This window comes from Lathamus discolor, chromosome 1, assembly GCF_037157495.1.
Source record: "Lathamus discolor isolate bLatDis1 chromosome 1, bLatDis1.hap1, whole genome shotgun sequence".
Taxonomy (NCBI): Eukaryota; Metazoa; Chordata; class Aves; order Psittaciformes; family Psittacidae; genus Lathamus; species Lathamus discolor.
The window spans coordinates 71,054,975-71,079,096 of NC_088884.1; the positions used below are offsets into that span (position 1 = coordinate 71,054,975).

At 43.0% G+C, this 24,122-nt stretch overlaps 1 long non-coding RNA gene across 2 annotated transcripts; it reads right to left on the reverse strand.

Annotated features, from left to right (window-relative positions):
- Positions 1 to 5,266: 5,266 nt before the first annotated feature.
- On the reverse strand, positions 5,267 to 17,316 carry LOC136014584 (uncharacterized). Of its 2 annotated transcripts, none has more exons than XR_010612782.1 (3): positions 17,265 to 17,316; positions 12,164 to 12,273; positions 5,267 to 6,144 (listed from the first exon to the last, which is right to left on the reverse strand). It is a non-coding gene; the product is annotated as an uncharacterized LOC136014584 (long non-coding RNA). The 2 variants fall into 2 exon arrangements; XR_010612783.1 differs by lacking the exon at positions 5,267 to 6,144 and adding an exon at positions 11,229 to 11,310.
- Between the last annotated feature and the right edge of the window lie 6,806 nt (positions 17,317 to 24,122).

Genomic DNA, 24,122 nt, shown 5'->3' on the forward strand with positions numbered 1-24,122 from the left:
ACCCACCATGGAAAACAGCAGCTAAAACAATCTATTGCTGTTGAAAGCAACAGAAGACATGCAGATAAGTATGTCAAGAAATCTAAACTACAGTTGTTACTTCCTGCACAGCCTATAATTAGATACCAGGGTAGTACCTTAAACATACTTAAGATACCAGCCAGCATACTTTTTGCTTATTTTTCCATCTCTGCATTCCCACCTGTGCTCTTTGTCTTGTTGCTTGCCAGCTTCCTGATAAAGCAAAGATCTGTGGCTGATATTTGCTAGGAGCCATTGTGAAAAATATTTGCTGCAAAACAAAATGCTATTCATTTGTTTTCTCCAGATAAGTGCTGAGAACAGTAAGGTTTAATTTCCTGCCTCTCCACTTTCCTGACTTGTCTTGTTAACCTCAATTTATTTTTTCACCTCCTTCTGTAAGAGAGCTTTACAAACCATGGTGTCATTTCAACCCTTATTTTTCATTCTGATGCCTGCTTTGCAAAAACATCATGTTAGATATTCTACATTTTTGAGAAAAAGAAAGAGCTCTTTTTTAGATGCCTAAGCACTCTCTGAGAAGCTTGCCTTTAGACAGCCAGTTTTGGATATGATGGCCCTAGAAAAGTGCTCCTTAGACTCTTATGTCTGAGTGATGACCATGGCCTTTTTTTTTGAGACCAAGAAACACATCCAGTATTCTAGAGCATGTTTTCAGTCCCTCTCTTTAAGCCCTCAATAGGGAAGATCTAGAAGGTGTGCGTTGGCAAAAGTGGCTCCTTAGTGCATCCCACATTGGCACTGCATTTACAAATGACGGCAAAGGGAGAGTCTGGCTGAAAAACGCTTGTACCTGCCTATCCCCAGCTGGGTTGCTGGCATGAAAGTGCCTTGGGAAGTCAATACAAGAAGTGACATACTACCAAGCTAGCGAGGGTAAAATGGCATCAAGACTTACAGATCACCACTTGGGAAAGCAGAGGGAGAGTTGCAGCTGGGTTGACTTGGGCACATTTCCGTCTTTGCTCTATGCCCATGACAGCCTGACCAAGTCCACCCCTAGGAGCTGCTGAATGCACTCTGAGGCACAGTGTCATGGTGCCATTCCCAAATGAAAATTCTGCCCAGCTCCAGCACTAAGTTGGGCTTTGTTACCACAACCAAGAGCACTTGGATGGCAGTACAAGCATGTGCCTTCTGCTTTGCCTGGTGACAGGACACTAGGCCATGCTTCTTGACTTTGTTTGTGTGTAGCAAAATACTGGGTCTATACTATCAAACAAACCAGCAATGGATTTAATCTGTCATTCAGGACTCTGATCAAAGATGAGTTTGTTAGCTTCGGGTGTACTTAACAGGTAACAGTCAAGAGGCAGTCTTGAGCTACCTTTTCATCTCACTGTTACCCTCCGTAGCAAAACTTGTGTTGTTTCTCTAGGAGACTGAAATTTCTAGAGACACTAAACTAAAACCATCTGTTAGCTACCAAAATTTCACTACCAGACATATATATCTAATGCATTACTGAATGTGACCATGTATGTAACTTTAATTTCTTTAACTACTGCTCAAAGCTAAAATAAGTGTGGTATTTAATGCAGGTGCTCCTGAACTATCACAGAATAGAAAAATATAGCAGTGAATACTCATTCAGAAGAAAAAAAGAGCTTCTTTTAGTGTCTACTACAGGTTTTAATTGAATGGGGAAAGACAGAGTTAGAAAAGCCTAAAACATTGTCCTGTTATTTCCTGTTGTCTCATTTTAATGAACTTCTTTTGTATGTGTTAATAGAAGTTTCTTATTCGAACATAAAAATCCTTAATCTATTTGCAATTGTGCTTTATCTAGCCATTTCTTTATTATACCAGTTTCTCTTTTCCAGGATTAGTTTGGGTGAAGGATGGGAAATACCGTTATCAGCTTTTAATGCTGAGACTATAGGCAGCCCTTCCTGGGGAACACTTCCAAATGAAGGCCAACATCCTGCATGCATGAATGCTGAGGAGAGGTTATAGGCATCTAAATAAGTAACTGCATTGTCCTCTGTGCTCACTGCTGAGGGCTGTCCCTGTGCAAATGCCTAAGGCATCTCCACGAGGCATGGGACGACCCTAGTTCCCCACCTGTCCCTGCAGCACTCCTACAAGGGTGCTCTGGGTCCTGATGTACAGGACTTTTACCTCCTTTAGTTCTACTGTAAACTCCCTACAGAACAAGTGAGTTTTATCTTCTTGCCATATGACGTTGGCACTGAGGGTGCTCACTTGCATCCCCTGCTGCCTATCTTCCATTGCCAACCTCAAGATCCTCCTTCAGGTGATTTTTCCTTCCTCTCCTCACTTTCCCACTCTCTGCAGACAGCTGACTGCTCCCACTATTGCCATAACAACAAGCAGCAGTTAGCTATGCTTAACAGCCCATGGTGGAGGTCACCATCCTCCATTTGAGAGGGGAAAAACCCAAACTAAAGCACTTGGTGTTTTATGGACACTTCATTATCTTCTACAAAGGGAAGGAAGATCAGTGCTAGTAACCTTCTTCCACACTTCTACCATCACTTGGAAAACTCATTATCAAATACAGCTTCTAGGGACATGTGCATGTCCTTAACTATATGATGGTGGGAAGATTTCCCCATAAGGGTCTGTGCTACAAGGAATAAGGAACCTCTGCAAGTTCCTGACACAGCTGTGGAAACACAATGGGTTGTCCTCCCTGCCTAGGCTTCTAATCATCATGCTACAGCCATCTGTTAATCTATACTTTCTGGAAAGCCTGTTTCAATGTTTTAATCTCTTGGTAAAGAAATGTTTCCTAGTATCACTGTTCCCACAGCCAGGGTCCTCCAACTCAGAGGACCAGGCAAGCCCAAGGTCTAACAGCACTATTAAACACTGAGGCAATTAAAAATAGCAAGCACTGAATGCCTCTGCACTTACTTCATCACTGTTTGCCAGGTGGATCCCTTCTCTTCCTAGACATCTTTAATCCTTATAAAAAGTCCTCTGGGTAAGTAAATTAGGCTGGTGTTACCTCAGTTCTCCCACCACAAAACAGAAGTAAGAACATTTCTCTTCCTCCAAGTACGGCTACAAGGGGAGAGGCATGCTGCTGTGAAGCATTTGAACACTGGAGCAATGGCAGAGTGCGGGCCACGCGTCTAATGCAATAGATGCTGACGTGTCTGCTGTGATGAAGCAGGTGCGGTGCTGCCCTCAGGAGCCCCTGGGTACAACCAGAATACATTCTGATGACACCTCGTGGCATGCTGTATCAGTGACATGGCTTTTGTTGGAGCACCATTGCCAGGTTCTGGGAGTGGCTATTTTGATGAAATACATTAATTCATACATCACTTCCCTGCTGGAGTTTAAGTGACATAAGGGAACAGAACATGGAAGAAATCTGTGCTGCAGAGTGACCCAAAGATATATGGGGCTACCTAGAAGCTCAGGTGGAAAATGGGAGAAAAATGGCACCTATTTTGCAAGGTATTTGACTTATGGGCCTATAACTCTGAAATCTTGGCAAACATGTTCCAGAATGAGTTTGAAATACGACAAATTTACTGCACACTAAGCATTCTTCCCCATATGAAAGCGGGGGGGGGGGGGCTTTCTACACCTCCCTTTTCCCCCTCCCGCCATTCATCACCAAGTGGAGAAAAGTCAGAAGCTCCAAAGCACGCAGGAAGAAATATGATCTTGACACCAGGTTTTACACTTCAATCTATCCCTTATTTCAGCAAAGTCTGCTTTACACTATCAGCCTATCCATCAGTCCAATTCACATGATGGAGGAGGCAAAGAGGAGGGAAGAGAGTGGGTGTCAAGAAAGGTCTGTTTCAGAAGAGGTGTCAAGGAGGAGTGATTTTCACAGACTGGTTTGTAACTGTGGAGGAGGGCCACTGCTGGTTAGGAGCTGAAGTGACACTCCAATTATTAATCAAAACCATAGGAGAGGCAGCCCATCTCCTTTTCCTGCTGCTGCTGCCACTGGCTCCTCACAGAGGCTGTAAACACTATTCTGTGTTCCAGGGATGGTACCAACCAAGCTGTATGCATCTTGAGAGAAGAAAGATCTGTTCTGGGAGACAGCCCAGGAAGGTGGTCTGGAAAAGCTCTGTGAAGGGATTTAGAGATGGAACCACTATAGATACCTTTTAGGAAATGGGAACTAGTAAAAGTAAAATGTGAGGTCACAGGGAGGGGAACAAAGTGAAAAGGTAAGTACAGGAAGAGTGAGGATTTGTTTGCTCTGAATTTGTGAAATATTTTGCCTGTACATAGCCAAAAGACTATAAAGTTCATAGCCAAAAGACTATAAACTTTCAGTCTGAACTTGTTTTTAATGCTTATTATTTCTTCCCTTGGAAGAAAAGACCTTTATAGCTTGACAGAAGAAATAAAGCAGTCTACCAGAAAACAAGTGAGGCATGAACTGCTGTAAGAACAAGGGGAGATCTGTTTACCAGGCAGGAAGAAAACATGCGTAATTAGCTTGCCAACAGACAGAGACTACTTCATCAAAAGGCAACATGATGCACAGAAGACCTTTGCTGATGGACACATAGGAAACTATTTCAAGGAGGTCAAATTTGAACTCAGCTAACAAGAATTTAATGATGCTCTGTCATTAGTAATTCAGATAGCTGTTACAGAAGACCTCACCTGCATTTTCCAAACTTTCCCAGTCCATTTTATTATTCATAAAGTATTCATGTGGCCCTTTGCAGTGAACCCCAGGCTGGCTGGGTATTCTACTGTTAATGAGCACCTTGTTCAGACTTACTGTGGATGGGAGGTGGCCTTAGGCAGTCACAAATGCAATTCTGTGATCTGTAAAAGGGTTTTTTTAGCTGAAAAAGAAGTGTGGATGAAGGTCAAAACTCAGGTCAGGATGTAGAAGAGGCTGTCACTTCTGATCCACTGACATCCTGTGTGACTCTCAGTAAAGCATGATCTCTGCATGTGTTCATTTTGAAAGCTGAAATAATGGTAAGAGTCACTTACATCAAAAGGCTGCTTTCATGACTAATCACAAAAATGTTTATAGAACACTATCAAATTCTCGGGCAGATTACATCAGAGAAATGCAAAGTATTGTTTACAATTGCAGAGAAGAAAACCTATGTTAAAAACAGCAAGGTTGCAAACTGAAGCATTTGAAAGCTGGGAAATGCCAAAATTAAGGTCGTTAGTGAATTCCTAGTTTGGCTTCTCTGTCTGCATGTGTTACAAGTTACACTGCAATTCTGACATGTATATTGCATATTTCATTTATATATGGCAGCTGCAGAGCAAATGTTCTCCCTTTATCAGTGTATACACAGAAGGAAACATGTACATACAAAGGCAACAGACTCCCTTGTGGGGATGTGAGTGGAGTTGGCCAAAAGCCTAAATAGCTGTCTACCTGGAAGTCTTCTACTGACAAAGAATTAAATACTTAGAGGTGTGTAATAAAACATGATGCTGGAAGTATCTGTCCTGGTGGAAATGTTACACCAATGTGCAACGCATCATACAGTAGTGTTACTGACAGTTATTGATTAGCACTTGGCCATTCAATTTTTTTTAATTAACTCATTCTGCTGTTGCTTTTCCTTCTATTTGATGAAGTTTTGTCATGCCTGTGACATGACTGCTGCTTTTCAGTTTCTACATCTCTTTTCTTGTTCCTCTCCCTTCATCTCTTCTGATTGTCCTTCCTCCTTTTCCTCTTTGCTTTTTCCTCACACAATTCCATTTCTTCTTCAGAACCCAGTCTTTCTCCTCTCTTTTCCTCACTTATAGTTAATCTACTGTGTTATCTCTGCAAGAGCCCCTTTTATGCCCTTCCACTTCCCCAGCCCAACACATTCAGATAAAAACCAATTTCTTTGGCAAAAATTGTGGCAGCAGTTTGGCATGACTTTGAGTACAAACTGCACTGTGGAACTGAGAAGTGATCCAAAATAAGAGAGAAAAACCAAGAGGTAGCAGAGGTCAGGAGGGTTTGCAGATACCACACAGCTCAATGAAGCATGTCCCTGCAGTCCTGGCAGTTGTGTAGCCTGTATGGCTGGGTGGCAGAGTGTGCAAAAGGAGGCTGCCCAAAGCTTTGCCTTTTCGTCCTCCTCAATATGATTTCTGTACGGAGTCACCCAGAAGAAACTTAGGCTGTTAGAGAAGAAATACAATTCAAAGTTGAGTGTGTAGTGAGCAAACTTGATGAGAAATACTGCAGGGGAAATGAACTTTCAAAGAGAGAAATGGGTTAATAATAAACCTCTCACATGTGGGCAAATTTTTCATGTCAGTTAAGCTGGCGATAGGTCTGTTTGGTTTCACTGGAGTTACAACACTGTACATGACATGAGAATTTTCCTGCAGTACTTTAAATATTATGCCCCTTTCCCTCCCTGCTCTCCCTACAGCATGAAAGTGTCTGTCTAAAGGACAGGAGTCACATTTGCACGACCCAAATAACAGAATTCAAAGTGTGCTAATGATCCAAGCTGTTACATTTGGCATTTTGAAAGGGCAATGCTAGGATCTGAGATTATGGCCACAAAGACAGATACAAGCAAATCAACTTCTCACAAATATTCCCATACAACCCACTAACTTGAATTACAATGCTTCTAGGGGTGACATTTAGCTAACTGTAGCTTTTCGAGCAGAAGGACATAGCTTCCTGAGTTTTTCTTTGGCTTCCTGAAATGATGTGGATTCCCAGGACAAGGTAATAGAGCCCACTGTGATAAACGAAGTGGAAACCTCAGTTAAAAACATCAGTTTTTCTTACATAGGATTAAACATTCCCCTTTTTTTTGTCTCATTAAAGTGTACTGGCCTCTTTGCAGCCGGAGAAATCAGACTGTGTTTGAGATGAAACACTGATTACTTTGGGCCACTCATGGAATTATCCAGGAACGACAACACAATTTAGATTCATAGCCTGTCTTACCTCAACTTACTCAAGGCATGCAAGTCACTAGAGAGCATCACAAAGCATATTTACACTTCCAGGCTTATATGCCCTTCAGCCAAGCCCACTGAAGAACTCTTCTTCTCTTTTATTCCAAGCATGAGTAAAATTTCTGTCAATTGCACCAGATAACCCTGTCTGTGTTATAATGCAATTTTCTTTGGGCTGGCTGTACAGACAGGAATTAGTTCATTTGGCTTGTTGAAAATCCTGACTGACTCAGATCCCCCTGGAGCATCACACCAATAACCTGTGTAAAACATGTTGCAGTCACTGCAGATACTTTAAACCTGCAGCCTTATGGTGTTTGCAGATAATCCAATCGATGTAGATGTAAATGATATAAAGAGCTTTGACCTGAAGAGGTGTACTGTCCCTGTGCCAAGAAGCGTGTGAGAGAGACTGATAGGTAGAGGGACTGAGCCTAATTCCCTCTCTTTCAGGGAGCAAACTGAGACAAACCCCAGCAAAGACTTCCCTGGAACTTGCCCAGCCATGAACAGGGATCTTGCATCTTGACACATGTCAATAACTCCTGAGCTCCGATCCTCCCCAAGTGTTCCGTTATTCCCACAATAAAGGCTCCAGGCTATTTGTTTGCAAAGGACTTGACTGACAAAACTTGATCTTATCTCTTTGTTTCCACCACAAGCAGCAGCAACACAAATTCCCCTGGGTACCTCATCCCAGAAATTTCCTCCTCATCCTGGCACAGAACTCTCTAAAGGTGACAGATATGGGACTATCCCCTAGTGGGTACAACTCTCAGAAATGGCTTAATATCAGAAGAGCTTTTAACCTCTGGCCTGAATATAAGGGCAGTGGATGAAGCAGAATGCTCTGTGTACTGTGGGGCATAAGCTTACAAGTTCTGAAGTCCATTTGGCCATTTCCATCATCAAGAGTGGGCTTTCCAAGTTACCAGTTAATGACAAATGCAACAGCTTGGATCATTAGCACACTTTGAATTCTGTTATTTGGGTCATGCAAATGTGACCCCTGTCCATTAGACAGATACTTCCATGCTGTAGGGAGAGCAGCACACTCCCAGAGGAACAGCTGTTCACTCCTTGGGTCTTTTGCTAAGAATGTCTCTTGGATAACCTTATCCCCAACTACAATGTCAGTCTGACATATTACTTAGCCTCCTTCAAGTGTTTCCAATGCATCCTCAGAGATTTCTCTCTACCTCATACAGACTTTCACCTTGTTTGGATTATTAAACCTGTTGTAACTGCTCTAAGGTACTCAGGAAGGTGACTGGTATTTTCCAGGAGTCTCTAGTGGCAGAACAGTGGCTATAATTAACCATTTCTTGTTTTTCCTCCTTCCCCCTGTCACTCTCACTTGCAGCAATGCACACTATAAGCAGGTGGCCCTCCAGATGAAATGGTTGTCTTTGCTGAAAACAAAAATGAAAACCAGCCCAAAATACAGCAGAAAACAGGCAGATAGAGTTTCAAATAGAAACAAAAAATCATTATACTAATGATTTCCCCAAACGAGTTATTTTCTGCTCCCCAAGGAACAGCTGTTTTCAGACTAGATTAGCATCACTCTACTGCTGACCCTTCAGAGCAAAGTTTCAGGGCAGGAGCTTCTCAAGTTCTACATGATTTACCATCTGTATTTTTGTTGTTGTTGCCAATCATCTTGAATGCAAAACAACACTGAGCAAACTACTGATTCCTGCTTGTTAGTCATGAGAGCGATCTTCCACCTGATTGCCCAGGCATCCACATCGAAGGATGCTTGGCTGAGAGCAGTGCATCTTAATTTGGAGAATTTGAGACTAAGGGCCATGTTCTTTGTTGCTGTTATGTCTCCAAGGACCATCAGCACAGGGTAATGTCCCAAGTACTCAGGGAAAGAGATAAACTCTATTTCTCTTTCTCAGCTGGCAGGAACAGGATCCAAGCCACTGAGAAGCAATGTTATTGTATAGAATAAAGGCCCAGTGTAGGCTCTACTCCATAATACTAGTCTGGAAATTTGCTTTACCACAGAAGCATCACTGTCAATCACAACAAGAACTTATTACCATAACAGACAATTTATCAGACTGTAAAGCAATTGCAAGAATACCTCAATGTAGGGATGTAGTAGATTATCTGATGCTACTGTAGTGACAGATCTGGAAGCCAGGTGGTTTCATGCCCACATTAGTGGTTTCTGCCTCCCTTTGCAGGATTTTCCTTACAACTGGAAGATGCAGAGGGCACCTCCTCCCAGCTCATTTAAGGTGGCTGACCTGTGTCTCACTTCAGTGCTTCATGGTAATCCTCTCAGTGAGAGGTACTTAACAGTGACTTTGTACCTGTATCTGTTCAACTCCATTATTCTGGACTCTGCTGATACATCTTACCTGCCTATGAGCTCCATCTGAATCAGATCTAGGTGCTTGGCCCCAGACAGCAAGGCCTTCACCTACAGTGGTTCTTTCCCTGTTGAGCAGCCTTCACAATCTTTTGCCAGTAGTGTCTTGAGACCTTTTTTCAGCTTCTTTTCATCCCCTGCTCCTCCCCTAGGTTTTTGCTTCTTGGCCCAATTTTGCAGGCTACCATCACCAAAGGTGTTTGTTTATTTTGGTGCTAAGTGCTATGTCTATTACACCAGCACCTCTGGGAGCTGAGCACTGTTAAATACCAACATCTATTGCTTGCCTTCAATGAGTGATGCCTACCCTTTTTTCATGGCTACTCTTGCCTTTTCCCAGTGTTTGGTTGCTCTGCCTGCCAAAGGTGTTTGCAGTGTTTCACTGGGGAGATTCTGGGAGTCAAATCAAAAAAGGAACTGAGCCAGCAGTGTTATCTGGCTCAGAAATGTGAGTATGGCAGGAAATAATTTCCAACCAGCCTTTCCCCCATGCTCTTTTTTAACTTCCTTATCTCCAGCAATAAAAGCTTGTGCAACCCATCAGACAGCAGCATAAGCCCTTCTGGTGGAGGAATACAGTGATGGGTGAAGGCAAAATTGAAACAGTCCCTGAGACACTAGCTTCGCCGTTGTTGCTCTGTGAGATTGGAACAATTCATTAAAAAGCCACTTCTTTCCATTCTGCACTCCTGAAATCTGGCTTCCCTTCACTCCTGTATCTTGGTCAAGTGATGCTTATTCTCCTAGGGAGATACCAGCTCTCCAAGGGGAAGACTGCAAAGTGCAATGTGTGCAATCTGATACAGGAGACCACTAAAGACTTAAGGCTGCTGGGGCTGTGAGCTTTGTTCTCTTTTAATGCAATGCCAATAAAAGCAATGGGCCTGTGTCCATCAGGGAATAATGCCCCAGAAACTTATGCAAGAGCAGAAAGAAAGTCATTAACCAGTACACCGAAAGTCAATAAAACTGAAAGAAAGCTCTTTCAGCTTCCTGACTGCCTCCAAAGGGATCCTGCCTGTTTATTCAGCATTTTACACTGCAACTGCTAGCTGACTTGTTAAAAACACAAGCTAGCATTTCCAGGGAGTTGCTAACACAGTGGGTAATGACGTCTCTTACAATAACTTTTTTACTGAGAGAGAGAAGAAGAACACAAGGCCAAAACTACACCCACAGGAGAAAAAGAAGTGGAACAAAGTGTTAAATACACTTTGAAGTTGGACGCTACCCAGCTTCCACCAGAAAAGCAGGAAAGCAGAACCACCCGTTGGGCTTCGTATCATACAGAGGGAAGGAAAGACTGTGATGAGCATGGAAAGAAACCCGTCGAAGTCCCAAAAAGCCCAGCACACCCGGGCACCCAGCATCACTCACCGGAGCAGCAGCCAGCAGAGGGCAATGCCAGTCCATGCACACACAGCTTCACTCCCAAAAGCAAGCGGGGTGTCCCTGGTTGGCAGCCTGCATCCCCACACTGCCTGCAATCTGTGAATTAGTTAGGGCGCTTCCTGTTGCAGACTTGTGGCACTCTAGTACTGCTTGTGGTCCCTTTCAGCTCTACGTGCCACAGTGTGGGGAAACAGGGACCTGTAGTGTGTCTGTCTGACCCATTCAGTACAGACAATTTTTATTTTATCAGGCTTGCAGACCATGCAATTGGCTTTCCTGAATCATGTGCTATGCACAATGGTTTGAGTTACTATCTACCATCTTTCAGCTAGAAGATGGGGAGGTGATAAGCAGTTTTGTGCTGCACGGTTTTGCTGTCTCTTTAGAGTATGCCTGGTTTTAAGCCATTGGACTGTGCAGCTTGACATCATTCAGAAAGATGCCAAGCAGAACTGAAGTCTCAATTAACAGGGTGCAGGACAGAAGTGGGTGCTAACTTACCTACCTATGAGCTACAGTCCTGGGTCATTCTTTCAGGCTATTGCCTTCACCGTCAGTTTCCAAAAGTAAAGCACTCAAGTTTTGAGCTGTTGTAAGAGTTTTCATGCATTAAATGATAATAAAATACTGCCTGCCTATGACCATGAACTTCAGGTCATGGCAGTACAGACTAGTTTATGTAGTGGCAGGAGCAAAGAACAGCTAAGGGCAGGAGAGCTGGTGTGCAGAAAAAGCTGGAGAGTGCCTGGGCTTGCTAGGCTCCCAGAAAGGGTTGAGATTGAGGTGCCAACAGGGAAGAAATTCAGGCAGATGCTTGGGCAAAGCAGGGCTGTGATGGGTAGGTGGTTACAGGAATTTCTCTATAGGCTGGACGAGTTTGCATGGAGGATATGCACTACTGTGAAGAGCCTAGCTCTATAACCTCCTCTTAAACACAAGGCATCTATGGTTAGGTACCCCTGAAGTCTTCTCTTCTCCAGACTGACTAAGCCCAGCTTCTTCATCTGCTCCTCACAGAGCAAGAGCTCCATCCAGTACCTAACCCACTTGGGTACCCTCCTCTCAACTCACTCCAGTTTGTCAGTGTCCAGGCACCAAACTGAATGCAGTATTTCAGGTGGACCACCACCCTGCCCACCGTTACATTCACCTGCCCAGCTGCCATCACCAGCTTTGTGTCACCTGAGAACATGATGAATACACACCTTGCCACATCCTCCAAGTCACTGATAAAGAGCTGTGTTAAACAGCACAGTGCCAGGAAAGACTCCTGCATTATTCCACTTGTTTCTGGCTTCCAGGTGAAGTATGATCCATTAACCACTTCATTGTACCTCTCCAGAGAGGCTGGCACGCAGCAGTGGGAACTTCTTACACCCAGGTGTCTGGTGAGAATGTGGGACAAGCCCTTTACAGGTTTCCTTCCTCCCATTTCCTTACCTTTCTCTCCAGTCTCTTCTGTGCAGTAAAGGGAAAGCAGTCAGGCTGAAGGAGCTTAATAATCCATTGGTAAAGCCTGGGTTGGTTTTTTTCCTTTTGTGTGGAGCAGCCTGGAGGTGATAACATTTAGAAATCCTTCACCCATGTTGAATATGAGCTTTAATATAGCTGAGGCTTTTCAGCTAGTTGGAGGGTTTTTTTTTTTGAGTTACTGACACATCTACAAGCCACTTAACCTCAACCTACTTCAGATAACTCAGTTCTAAAATGGGCTAAGCCCTGTTTCCTGCATCACAGGACTCAGTACATGGAGGATGGATGTTCAGGGGAAACTGAGTATTACAGCTTTTGGTGTAGGGCTTCAGTATCTTCTCATCTTGATCCCATTTCCTGAACTCCACAGATGGGGTAAGTGCAGGAATAAAAGTACCTACAAAGGACAATCCTGGCAGCCATCAGACCACTGCTTCCTTATCAAGAGGAGGATAAGCCTTCAATCAAAGACAGCCAGAAAATACAGCATGGCAGCTCTGCCCCAAAAGGAGGGATCCAGTCACACATTTGTCGCTTCATCACAATGCATGCACATATATAGCTCTACACCTTTCTCTTCTAGTCAAAGCCAAGCAGGGATGTGACATGAGGTGAAATATTTTCCTTTTCAATAACTAAATGCTCCTGTGCCTTTAGCTCTGCAGCATCTTGTAAAGCAAACCACACTGAGCATTGGAATCAGTAGTAAAATTTCATCTGATTCCCTCCCCCCCCCCAACAGCTGGGTTAAAAATCTTTGATTAACAACTTTTCACTGCCATACTAATCACTTTTCTTAATCAAACCAATGAACCACCCAATTTAAATCTGTTTTTCATGAAACAAACCTTTCACAAAGATTCAGGTCTGATAAATAACCACCAGACTCAAGACACTCAGCTGAAAAGGGCCCCCAGTGTATGGTTCTTGCCTTTCCTGACAAGTCGGAGACATGAAGGGAGAAGTCACCCAGCCCAGGGTCAGGGCTGTGACTGCTCCTTGCTGTGTGTGGAAGGGCAGATAAACTGCCAGGCCTCTGATGTGTTTTGTGGTAGCTGAGGAGCACTGCAGCAGAAGGAATTTTACAGGTTCCAGCTGAAAATTAAACATCCTGTTGTTATTTTAAGGAACATTAAAAGTTAAGGTCCTATACCTCACACTTAACTGGAATGAGCAGAGCTGGTGGACTGATTCCATTCCTCAGAATAAACTTGCCCTCTCTGCAGGGGGAAACACAACAAAACTAAGCCATGCCATGCATAAGCAGATGTTCCTATAGCAAGGTGATTCCCTGTCAGAAGAAAGCTCAGATCCATGAACCTCTTCAAGTACAGTACCAAACACCCTGCTGTGATGGAAAGCAGAAGTATGATAATGCTGTGTTAATGGATTCACTGCATGGGGACATAGTGACGTGGATCTGTAGCTCTGCTCCCTCTCAAGTAACCCTAAGGAAGCCACCGAGCCTCACTGGAATAACCTGAGATTTCCCTCTCTGCCAGCCTGAGGCACCTCAGAGGGACATGGTGCAAATACTCACTCCTGCGAGGCAGTAACTTGTAGAGAGCAAGGGGATATCTGGCATGGCAGTTTTTCTCCCCACACTTGAAGTGGCCTGTGGTTTGCAGTCTTCCAGCCTACCCATATGAAAGCCACAGCCTCACTATCTGAAGAGCCACTGCATAATGGAAAAATACAAAGAGAAGTCAAGAAAGGCTGAAGGCAAGCATCACTAAAACAAGAGCTAAGCTCGGAGGAGGAATGTTACTTCAGGACTGAGAATGGGCAGTATTGGATTTTTTTAGATTCATAATGGATAAATAAATACATGCTGTCACTATGAAGCGTCATTTCAGGTCCTTGAAAGCTGTGTCTGATGTTTGATGGAGCAGTGTGGCAGCCTTCTGAGCTGTGATGCTTATTCCCCTATTAAAGTAATTTTGGAACCAAGCTGACCAATACATGTTACTGGAGCATCTCATGTTTGCTATCCTTTAGCTGAGCCTTTGAGGACTGAGTTTCCTTGCAGAAGCATCAGGAGACATCCACATAGGACAATCCAGGTGATTCCCAAAGACACACAGAAACAAAACTTTCTGAGTTTTTTTATGGCATTTCCCATCAAGAGGCTGATGGCAAAACTAAATCATAAAGGATCCCACCAGCCTTCAGCCAAATGGAAACAAATGTGTAAACACTGGGTGCCTTGCAAGCCAGCAATACAACGTGTTGCAGCTACAGCCTGTGTGCTCTGGAGACCACCATACATCCCTGTCCTCCAGAATACAGCCACACTGAGCAACCTGCCAAATGCTGCTAAAAAAACCCCGAACTGTCTTAAATGGACAACTCATGAAGTCCTTGCAGCTAACGTTTCATGTGTGCCAGGAGGCAAGTATCCTATTTAGGGAAATATGACATTAATCAAGTAATTAGTTACAGGATATTAAACTGGCTGAGGTGCTGTTATCAAATATGTAAGGCAAACAACATTCTGGGTAATTAACAGACATCTATGATGAGCCTGCAATTTAAATAAGGGGTTTGCCTGTGAATCTCTGGATGTTATTATGTTCCTTAAAGCTTCCTAATGAATTGTCCAGGAAACCAAGCCTGGTTACGTGGAAAAGCCTGACTTCACAAACGTCCCTTAGATTACAAACCAACACGTCAGTAGGCTGTAGCAGTAGTACAGATCACCCACTTTCTTTACCACAAATCTAAGTAAAGTTTTTCCACCTGTTACATACATTGCTCAAGCTGAGTAGGCAATGAGCAGGTATGTGCTCCCTCAGCACTGAGAAAGCCTTTAATCAGCTGAAGAAGGGACAAGGCCTTGGGGCTCTTTAGGAGCAGTGCTGAGACTTAGGGTGAAAGCAGGTGGGCTGCTCCCTGAAAACAAGCCGAAAGAGCTATTCTCAGCAAGAAATACATGGGAGTCCTCAAGTGAAAGAATAATCCAAGGGCATGTTAAAGGAAAGGCAACTCTATATATAATGTCTCACACTTGTCTATGCCGCTCAGGAAAGAGGAACAATTGCTTCTAAGAACTGTTGTTATGCCCTGAAGCAGAGGATGAATTGAACCCATTAGAGTTGTTCATCTTTCTCCCCAGTGGCCACTTCAAAACACAGTCTTTTGTTTAAAAAAATTATGTAGAGCACTTATAATTGCAAAATTAACCTTCAAAATCAGAACCCAACATAAATGAAGATGATGTATCAGCAAAAGCCTGAAATGAGAGCTCTGAGAGCTTGTTGCCATTTACCACCTGAAATTGCCAGCTCTGGAGGCAAACTGGGGTGTGAATGTTAGCAAAATACTATTTCTCTCCTGGAATACAAAGGCTATTTAGTGACCAACTGATGCTACAGGTTTCATCACAGGTTTTCATCACATTTGGGTTAGTACAACTGCCACCCCTTTTTGGCTTTGAATGAATATGCTATGCTCTTATTTATATTGAAATACAGAATTACCAAGACTAAAGCTTTCAGAATCTTCCAGTGCTCGGGCTATGAAATCCAAATTTTGCCATGTGAGTTAGATCTTGATTCTTCTTTCCCCCTCAGACTCTGGGTATACCTTACAGCTACATCGACCATACAGGGCATGCAATTCATATTACCATCATGTAAGAGTTAGTCCTGAGGTATAATTTGGGTGGGGAGAGAAAGGAGGGATATTATAGACTGCTTTTGTATGACAGGAAAGTGAAGAACGGTAGCCAGATTTGGTCTGTGGAAACCAGAGACAAAAGAAAAAAAATCAAGTGGCAAATTAGGGAGATAGCTAACCCTCGTTTATGCCATTATAACAGATAGATCTGTGGAAGAACTCTTGTTTCAAGGCCAGGCTGGATGGGGCTTTGAGCAACCTGTTCTACTGAAAGGTATCCCTGTTCATGGCAGGGGGGTTATAATTATATGATCTTTAAGGTCCCTTCCAACTTGAACCATTCTGCAGTTCCCAGACTAACACCTGGCTCTTGAACTGCATAACATACCCTGAGGCAGCACACACACACACACCTTATCCCCCATCTATTTGAATGATCTGGTCACTACCTAACTCTTCTTTTAAAGCAGCTTGAAGGTAAATGCGGCCACACAAAGACCACTGGGAATCATACAGAGAGCCTGAAGGAGAGCAGATACAGAAGCAGGTAATGCCCCATCACTACTTCAGCCTTAGGAACTCAATTTGCCCCCTTTTGTTGAAACATAACTTCTGACCCCAGGGTAATCTGCCCTACTGCATCTCTCCTGGAGCGTTAATATTTGACATAAATCCTAAAGGAAGCACTGTTCTTTGTTACCAGTTTGTCAGAGGTGGATGGATAGGAAGCTTCGCGAGTAATATGGAAATAGCATTGGCAGAGCATCCCTTCTGAGAGCTTGATTATTGAAAATCAGCTGCTATTTACACAGTTAATGCCATTCACTTCTTGCACCTGCTCAAACATTCATTTCCCAGTACAAGCCAGCTTTGCCTTGCTGCAAAGAAAGGGAGTTTAAGGGAGCTACACCTGCAGGATTTTTCTTTCTTTTTCTCCAATGATTGCAGAGTTCAGATTATAAAACTCCCACTTGTACATTTCCAGTCCTTCATCTTTTTCTGTGAATTCTTTTCTACCTATTTATATGTATATATACTTCTCTAAGTATTTATGTTTCTGATAATGAATCCAAAGTTCATTCTTTCTAAGTCTTCTTGGACTCCCAGCCTGTTCCTGCACCACACAAAATCCATTTGATTCTGTAATCGTTGGAACTTGATGATCTTAAGGCCCTTTCCAACCCTAACTATTCTATGATTCTAAATTCAACTAGCCTCCCAATTTACACTAGGTTTTGTTCATATTCTCTTCAGTCTTTGAGAGAGGCTCCATAACCCACATTCAGGGACATCCCATTCTTTATGATATCCCTACAAATGTAATATCTTTGCTGTCACCCCCAGCAAACACACTCTTATAGCAGACTTTACTCTGAATTTTAGTTTAAAAAAACCCAACCAAAACCCAAACAGAAAGGATTATGCAGCTGGCCTTTATCCCCACTCTTACCTCCCATCTCCTTTCTTGATAATGAAGTTCTGTAGAGAAGCCTCGGGCCACCAAGTAAAAAGGAAGGAGAGAAGAGAGCTATAGTCCTATGGTTCCACTTATTAGTGCTAAAGGATGTATCAGCTGCGAGATTATGGGAGGTGCAACTGCAGCTCTGAGCACCTGAGAAACCTATCAGTGTGGGTTAATTAACAGCAAAGTGAAGGCTTTCGGGTTTTGCATCGTATTTTTCTGTTACCAAGTAAAGGACTTCGGTATAATGGAAAATCCATGCTTCCATCTGGCACATAAAGCATTTGCAATGCTAACCTGTTAGCTGGATTTGCTTCCATGCTGTTGGTGAGGTGTCATTCCTCTTCCATCTGCTTGTTGTCATACTCTAAATATGAACTGAATAAACTCCCCTCATCTACTAAAGTCTTACCTTTGATTACACAAAGACAACAGCAGGAAGAAGGTCAAGTAGAGCAGATAAACATATGATTAACACTGAGCAGATAATGACTCACCTGTCTGCAGTGGGAACAGCCTTGTACTAATGTGTCCAATTGACCCAGGGTTGGCAGAATAAACCAGATTAAAGGGAATGACAATGCAAAATCAAATAGTAATAAAAAGCTCAAAGATGAAAACAAAACAGTCCATGACCTCTCTTTGTTTCTGTCTGAAGGAACAACAGCCAGAAACTGAAAACCAGCTCCTGAAACAGCACATGTCAAGCCAGGGATTGGAAAGGAATTGAGAGGATTATTTCACAATTTTATTGCACAACTGAAAATTAAATTTTCTTTTTTTTTTTTTTTTTTTTAATATTTACAAGCCATTGGTTTTGTGCACACAATCTAAACAGCATTTTCCCCAATAAAATTGTCACCTAGAAAACTTACACATGGACTGAAGCATATCGGTAAACTAAGTGGTTTGTACTAAATGCAAGTTGCCTCAGTCTCACCCAGGAGGGAGAGGCGCTTGGGAGATGGAGCAGCATAAGGAAAGACACATTCTCCTTCTTCCTTTCTTGAAAAGTTACTTAAGGCTCTTTCCTAAACCCAGGGAAAGAAGCAGAAGAGTTCAGTATTAGTTCAATTACAAGTCCAGCCAGTCAGATAAAGTACTGACAGGGTGGTAAGCTGAAGATTCAAAACCCTTCAGTGCCACAAACCTTGCAAGAAAATTACAAGCCTTGTTTCATGCATGGTTCCCCCTAAAGCTGAACAATCCCCGTTGTCTCCTGGAGAACGTAGAATCACCTTGGTCATGACAGAAAGGGAATGAAGTTTGTGTCTCAAGAAGAAACACACATGAACACTGCTGTGTTTTGTTCTGTTTTTTCCTTTTGCCCTTCTTTCTCATGGATTTTTTACCTGCACTTTTGGAAAAGTGCTGGCTGGCACATTGCAAATGCTGCCTCTGCTCTTGGCAGGGACGCACAGTGACAATGCAGGGCAACAAACACTGCAGAACTTGACCTGCAATGCCAACGGTATTATTTTAATGACCATTGTGAAGCCCACACTTTTATGCTGAGAATGAGTGCTTTCCTGGTTGTCAGCACAGGCTGTCTGCCACAACATGTATCACAATCTCCAGAATCCACAAATCATTTCCCTCCCATGGCTGATCCACCTATGTTTTCCATTATGTGGATGGTTGTTTTCATGTTTGTCAGCTAATATTGAGTATACAGCTACCAGGGGATTTTGACACCTGCAATTTTAACTGAATAGGTGGTAGCTCTCAAACTGATGCTCACTGGCCCAGTTTGTCTCCCATGTTACTTTGGGCGGGTGTACACCTGAGGGACTCATGTGAGGACCATCAGCACTGTAACCTTTTCTGTTAGTCAGAGAGCAAAGGGTCATGTAGGGTTTAGGTGAACAGAAATATTCTCTGCAGAAGTCCTGCTCAAGCCATCAACTATCAAAGGAAATTAAGGGGACCAAGTCCAACGCTGTGGGTTTCAGAGAGCTGTCACATTGTAGGGGCTGAATCTGGGCCTGAATGCTTCCAGCTGGGCACCAAAAGCCCCAGCACTGACAAGTATGCTGGATTCCAGCACTGCAAAGTACACTTGGTATTTAGATCACTTTGGTGCTAACCTTCCTCAGGTTTTGGACCCTCTGCTGTAGGCTGGAGAAACAGAGTAATCGATGGCAACATGACCTATAGTGAGTTTAGAAGGAAAGGGAGTGTTTATCAACTTGTAACCCTAGTTAACGCTTGTACATTGGGAATCGTGCTACTGAGAGATAGCTTTATGAAAGGCAATTCAAATGCATGGGAAAAGCAAAACCTATGGTCTCAAATGATCTATGTCAAGTCTTCTAAAGCCATTGTTTCTTCCAGAGCTACACACCACACATAGTCACCACCGTCATCTTATGCATGGCTACCAACCTGTAATAACGTGTCATGTCCTAAGCAGCCTGATCTTGTTTTGGCAGTAATGGCATTAAAGACTCAAGTCCCTTGCTCTCTTCTCTCCCAGCAGCCCCCAAGTATTTGTTTTTCTCCTATTTTTTCTTGCCAGTTTTAGAGAACCAGCAATAGCGAGATACCTTTTCCTATGTAATAGCTGTAACCAGACCTCAGCACTGTGGAAACTGTCTGTACTGTCATTAAAATACCTGCCAACACCTGTCTAAGGCTAGTTTAAACATGGACTGGAGGTGCAGCAGATTGGGAATGTGGAAAAAAGTGTGAGAATGAGCTGGCTGAAGAAGGATCCTCAAATCAAGCCCTACAGAAATAGCATCAAATTTGTAAATTGTAGAAACTTGAGCTAAAACTTCTGGCTTAGGTAAGTTGCTTATCTTCATAAATGGTGATGACTGCAGCCCCACTGGGTTACTGGCAATGAATCTCTTCCTCTCAAAACAATATTCTTCTGGAAGATATATGGCTGTAGCGGCCAGAAAAGTTTCAACAATATGAATATGCTAAAAATAAAGCATAGTGATCCCTTCTTACAGCTTCAAATTGCTGAAATTTCTCTCAGGTGTAGGCTTGAAGACTAAAATTGGAAAAAAACCCTGCAGAATAAATCTGTATGAAGGCCCAGGTGCCATGCCAGAAACATTGCTTTAGTAATGAGCTCACATAGTGGTCTAGCACAAACCAGTAGTCTTTCATACTTACTGGAAGAGACACTGCTAAGATAAAAATAAAGCATGTGATAGCACAAAGGAAAGAAAAATCCACCAGGCTACAGGAGGAACTCTCTCTGCACTGAAGTGATGCTGAGGACATCTCAATGACCCCGCATTTGTACTCTTCACCCCAGACAATTCTATGGTGTTTGCAAGTCTGACTTACGCAGAAGAAAGCTGTATCGGCTTTAGAAAATAAACAGATTTTGCAAACTGGAAATTTCACGTACGAAAATGGAAATGAAAGCAACAAAACATATAAAGTATTTGGGTCTTGGGTGATCTGGTCACAGAGTTGTTCTTGTTACATGCACTTGTTTTGCTCTATGAAGGGTAATCAGAAAGGAGAGGATGGTACCTACATTCTCCATGTCCATGACAAAAGCTAGGAGGTTAACTTGGTGGGTATTTTGTACTGGCAAATCTCCATGAATGCTAATCCTTGTGGGTCCTTACAGGACTCAGCATTTCTTTTAGTTTTTAATTGCCTTTGCTGTTCTTTGAATAAACCCCAGCAGTGAAAAGTAAAAGATGTAAATTCTACATGAGCCATCTGAACCTGTATGGCAATATTCATTGATATCATGGACAAAAAGCATCATTTTATCTGTCCTCTATCAACACAGACAGCAGAAGCTTACTGCCCAGCCTGAACACTGAGTCTCAGGCCAACTGGATTGATGCTAGTATTATTAGTAAAAACTGTGCAAGGTGTTGAGGGAAAATACATACCTCTTTTGTTCTTATTCTGAACAAGCAAACTGCTGAGTCCCATCTCTTCCTAGCCCCAAGGAGCCTCTGTCACTCAGATGTATACTCAACCATACACCTAAAATGCAGAAAAGCTCGGCAAAGTCTATCATCAGAACAACAGATTTCATGCTGAACTCACTATTGCCAGCTAGAAAACCCCAATGTAGACAGTCGTATAGCTTCCTTCCTGCTGCTAGTGGTTGGTATCAACCGGATGAAGAGCTCATGGATAGCTTTTCCTTCCCTTACAGGATTGCTGGAGGGCACTGCTGGAACAACAGATCCCGAGGCAGACAAAATGAAGAAATTCTATGAGCCTCACTAACTCCAGCTTTGCCCCAACCATTGACCTCAGTGCTGATAATTTGAAAAAGCCTGGGTAGTCAGACTCCAACTGTTATCAAACTACTATTTTTAACTTTTCTCTTGATCTGCAAAGGAGCAATGTGGGAATCCAAAGAACTGAAACAAATTATAAACATCTTTGAGCTGAGAATGGCTTAATCTCAGTGCTCACTTTCATGCATTTTACAACCTATAGGATTTACTACAGGTGGGCCACATTGGCCAGTGTTGGGTAAGAGGTGCCACAGATGCAGAATGAGCTTAGTCCAACCCACAGATCATAGAATGGTTAGGGTTGGAAAGGACCTTAAGATATCAAGTTCCAATCCCCCTGCTGTGGGCAGGGACACCTCACACTAAACCATGTCACCCAGGACTCCATTCAACCTGGCCTTGAACACTGCCAGCGATGGAGCATTCACATTGCCCAAGGAACCCAAGGAATGGGTTCCTTGGGCAACCTGTTCCAGTGTCCCACCATCCTCACAGTAAAGAACTTCTTCCTTATATCTAACCTAAACCTAAACTTCCCCCGTTTTAAGTTTGAACTCATAAGTCTGCTTTCTTGAAGTCCAAGGCAGTGAGCTTGCTGCACGCTCTTCTCACTGTCCTGAGGATCTCAAACTTGACCATCTCATGATAGCTACAGCCCAGGCTTCCCTGGAGCATCACATTTCCCACGAACAGATCTTCTGAGGAACCTCAGGATGCTTTTGCCTTCCTCACTCCTGGAAATCTGGCTCCTTAAACATCTCATGCCCCCTACCCCAGTTATTTACCTTTTCATGGCTTACCTGACAGACTCCTGGTAAGTCTTTTGAATGCTCCCAGAGATGGAGCAGATGTGCTTGGTCAGAGCTGGGATTCACCACTCTTTCATGTTCAGCTGTTAGCATTCATGGGTTGGGGGTGAGTGCTACAAGGCCATTTCCATCAGCTGCATGGGATCCCTCCACGCAGGAAAAGCCTGTAGAAGAGAACTGCAGGCATTCTGCTCAGAAAGCCTGAGAGTATGAGGGATATTTGCCTTTCCTAAATCTCAGTTTATATCTATCTCTTAGGGAAAAAAAAAAAAGAAAAAAGTCTGGCTTTGCTCAATACCAAGGCAGCTATTGTATTAGGAAAAGATCAATGAGAGCAACAGTAAAAAGTATCACCAGCTGCTTTTTTCCCCTGCGTATCATCCCATCCACTCTGCCTAGAATGAAAGGAGTCCTCTAAAAAACACCCAGCAAATTGTGTAGAGACATATCACATACGTGCCAGGGGGCAGAAAGAAGCTCTATGAGCAAATCACCAGCTCTACCTGCAACTTGGATTTCAGATCCTCTATCTTTCACTTGACTGATTATGCATCCTTAGTGGAGTCTTGTGATACAATGGTTAATGTTGAAAAGTCACACATCTATTGTCTGAGAACTATGTTGCCATAATACTGAGGAACAGGCTTACCTTGCCTTGAATTACCTGGCTTTATGTGTTTGGGGACCTCTCTACACACCTGATCAGAGAATTACCCCTAGGTCAGAACTATTTCTATAGGGTTGAGATCTTGTATGTCATGGCAATGGACCATGGAGCTCAAATGCAGCCTCTGTCACCTGCACAGTGACTTCCCATGAATCCATGTTGCAGAGATTTAGGACATTTTAACCCTACCAAAATAGCAATTAGCTGGGAAACAGGAAGGTGTCCTCATGCTATAAGGGGAAACTCTAGCACAGAATGACTGAAAAGACACTAAGCTCTTAGCCTGGGTTTCAGATCTTTTGCATCCGGACACCTTCAATGAGCTAACTCCACTGCTGTACCCATTAACATGTCTGGACAAATACATTCATATGATCCACCACACAAATAAATATTTGGCTGGCTTTCTAATTCCCAGCTTATTTTTTCAACCAATCATACTAATTCATCTCTGAAGAGCAAATAACTCCCAAATCCCAAGTAGCCATACAAGGAAAATGTTCCAGACAACTGACACGTACATAGCACCTTTTGAAATTCCCACAGCCTTTGTTTTGGGAATGTTTAACTTCTCATGAAAACAAATTCCTATAAAAACAAGGTATTTCTAAATTCCAGTTTGTAAGCATTTCCTGAGCTGCAGTTTGCTGTGCACAGCCAGAAGCTTTTCCAAACAATTTTATATTGTGAACCAAAGTAACAACCTTCAAACAATCCCCAGTTCACCTACGTGTTTGGACGTAAACACACCACATAAATATACATTATGAATTCCTGCTGTAAAAGTGACTTCAGTTAGCTTCTGCATTTTGAATACTGCAGTGGAAATACCAGGCTGTCACCATCTACTAGTGACTTATTTGTTCCAGTCTCACTTGCTGAGTTGCAGAAACTTAGCTGCTTTCTTTTCCTAAAGTTGAAATGCTTTTTGAGCTCACAATGATACATTCTTTTTTTAGCACTCCCACCATCTAATGTATTAGGCCTCACTGAAGTTCATCAATAATGATGCTCTCACCCCACTTGCTGAGCTTGCTGTGTTCTGCTGTTGCTGTGTTGAAACCTGAGGAACACCCATACAGTATCTGGCAGAATAGCAAAGAATGTCCTGTGCAATGCCTAAGAGTAATATCTCTGCTGA